Source organism: Acinonyx jubatus, chromosome A1 (genome assembly GCF_027475565.1).
Source record: "Acinonyx jubatus isolate Ajub_Pintada_27869175 chromosome A1, VMU_Ajub_asm_v1.0, whole genome shotgun sequence".
Taxonomy (NCBI): domain Eukaryota; kingdom Metazoa; phylum Chordata; class Mammalia; order Carnivora; family Felidae; genus Acinonyx; species Acinonyx jubatus.
Genome location: NC_069380.1, coordinates 88,567,338 through 88,570,579, shown reverse-complemented (window position 1 = coordinate 88,570,579; position 3,242 = coordinate 88,567,338).

Genomic DNA, 3,242 nt, shown 5'->3' with positions numbered 1-3,242 from the left:
TAGTGGCCACAGTACTCAGTGGCCTGGGGCCTGATGCCCTGAGTGCACACCTCACAGTCCATAGTCAAACCTTCTGGTCCTGTGTCCCCCTGTGATCACATGACCCTTCCTCAAGACAAGTGGGTGAGAACAGATGTGCAATGCTCACTTTGGGGCCCTTATCAAGTGGAATTGTTCCCTGGCCATAAGCACAGCTGCTGCCTCTGCAGGTGAAACACTTTCTCAGCCACATAAGAGGTCTGCAGACCTCTGCTAGGCTCCTTCTCCCACATGGAGCAGGAATCCATGGTAGAATATGGAGCCCATGAGAGGCAAACAAAAATTGCAGACTGCACTTGGGGTCACAGTGCAAAACTTTTCTAAGTTTGGGTTTTTCTTTCCAGGCTAGTCCACCTCTTAGACAACTGATATGGTTTGGAACTGGGCCCAGGAAAATTCACAAGGCCCAAGCAGGCAATCAAATTGAGTCTTTTTTGGGGTCTGCCACCTCCTCTTATTCATATGTTTTCAAGAAGTGTCAATCTATCTGATATTTGTACAATCATCCTTTCAACACCTAAAGGCCTATCCAGAAAGCTGAGTGCAAGGCCTCCATCTGACACCAGACTAGGACTGGGGATCTGAGTAATCAAGGCAGGGACAGGAGTGAGAGGAAGGAGGATAGGCATATCTAGGGTTGTCTAGAGCCGTCAGTCCATAGTTGGACAAGCAGTTTTCAGGCAGTGTTTATCTGCCTGAAATGTCTTCTGCAAGCTTGCTAACTATAAGCAGTTGCTGAGGTGGAATAAATAGATGTGGTCCTTTCTTACCCCACACATTTGAGTAAGTCTTCAGGTTGCCATTGGATGAAGGCTCTGAAACTTTGATCTGAGGGCATGACACATGCTGGAAAGGGCAAGTAGTCATGGAGATCAGCATGGTCTCTGAAATGTACGGCACAAAACAGACACTTCCTGTTTGGTGACAGAAGGAATGGCTCAGGAAATATCCTGTCGCCTGGTTTCACTCAGGTGAGTAGGTCCAGTTAGTCTAATAAACAATCTCCAGACTCATAGAATTGAAATCTCCCCTTCCATGGCTCAGTCCCTCCTCCAACTGAGACACCTGCATCAAGGACAGGAAAAGTCAGCTTCTCTCATCTTTCTTCTTCCTACCACCTCCATTACACAGAATGGGGTAGCTCAGGGGAACAAGAGTACTAGGAATGAAACACATATGTGGTACACGTGCGATCCTGCTGATGGCTCGGGGTGATGAATGTCCCTCAGGTAGGAGTGACCATCTGGGGCTCACTCACACTGGCATCCCTCTTGGGATATTGGGGACAGGCACAGTTCAAACCTGTTGGCCCCCTACCTCCTCAGTGTCAGACAAAGAAGGGCAGTCCAGCCTCTTTCTCTGGAGATCATCAGAGCTAGGAAAGCCAATGTCCAGCCCTTATTGTTGTCTTAAAGGAAAAACACATTCCTTGCAAAAGCTTGTCTTCTTTTCTCCTAGGTTGTTAGCTATGCTCTTCTGACACAGGGGAGGGATCAAGGGTTGTGATGCCATGTTCACAGTCTCTTGGCTGCATAAGAGTTTTACACCTTGTTGTGGACATTAGCAATCTTGGCAGACACTTTGTAAAGCGGACCCTCTCTATCACCCTGTTACAGTCACAAGATCCCTCCCTGTGTCTCCTGACTGCAAACATGCTGAGTTTTTTTCCCTTCTGCTCCCACATGAGAATGAGGGCATGACCATCACTGAGAGGTTAAATAGATGTCCAGAGTCATCCAATCAGTAGTGACCATGCTGGGACTCAAGCCTTCACCTGGTGGGGGCAGGTGCATTGACACCAGGGGAGGTCACAGCTAGGGTCAGAAAGAAAACTCCACAGTGGATGTAGCATCTGCACTCTGATCTCAGCGGGTGGAAGCCAGTGAGCCCCTGAGGTAGACATGTTGGGCAACCACAGGAAACGATTTTATGGGCAGTGTGTGCACCCATCTGAGGGGCTACCCTCACAGAGGCTGCATGTGGACTTCTTAGTGGTATGGGCCCAGTCATTCATGCAGATCCTGCATTTTCCCTGCCCTCCAGATTAGAAGTGAACCTGGGGCATCAGATTTTTGAGAACTGGAGTGATTTCTAGGCATAGACACTGAAACTGGTCTTATCTGCGTTCCTTCCTCCTGGAGCTGGGGCCTTTCTGACTCCTTTATATAGAAATGATTGAACTCTGAGCAGGAGTGGTGCTAGTGCAGAAAATACTACAAAATTCCACTGTCCTTCCAGCTCCTCTTCCCTCCTTCTCGCTAGGTTCTTCCTAGTACAACCCCACCCCAACACATTTCTTTCATCCTTCTGGAACAACTGGGACCTATAACCAGTTCTGGATGGTCCCAGAGGGTACTGTCTCTGCCTGAGGGCTGAACCCTATCCCAGGGAGGGGTAACTTTATACGAAGACAATACTATCTGCTGTGTTATGGTAAACTGCTGCTTTCTGGAGCAGGTAAGTGAAAGGCTACAACCCAACTTTCCTAATAACCCTGTTAGCACAAAAACATGAAAGGTAGAGCCTGACACCAGGGTAGGAGAGCTTGGGGACTGGATTATCCATTTTAGTGAGTATTTGCTGCAGGGACCCTCTCTGACATTCTTCAGGGACTGAATTTAGAACGCAATCTCCTTGTCTGCTCCAAACCCATCCAGCTCTCCAGTGTGGAAACAATGTGTCTCTCATCATCTTCCCAGGTTAGTTCTGGCCTGCTCAGCACCATGCACATGGAGCATGTGAGGTTTGTTATACTTTTCTGGGATAAATCAGGATATTGATTTCCTCTTAGCCTTTCCCTGTGATGATCAGATAACACACCTGGGGCTTTAACCCACATTGGGTTTTGTGCTGACAAAAGTCCTTGTTGCTTCAGGCTTCACATCTGGTACAAGGTGGGTCCCAGTTCTCTGTGAGTCTCTCTGGTTGGTTCTCAGGATAATTAGGTCAGGTGTGACCTGCATATCACCCTGAATGGGAAGTCCACTAACAAGTGTCTTCATTCTGTGTCTTAGGTGGTGAAATGTGTTTTATGAGTATGATCAGCATTTTTGAAAAAGTTAACTGATTATAACAAATGAGAGTAGAACAAACACCAATTTTGTGGTGATACACTTTTTCCGATTAGTGGTGTGTGTGTGTGTGTGTGTGTGTGTGTGTGTGTGTCCATTGTGTACTTAGTTTTTGTGTGGAACTAAGAGATG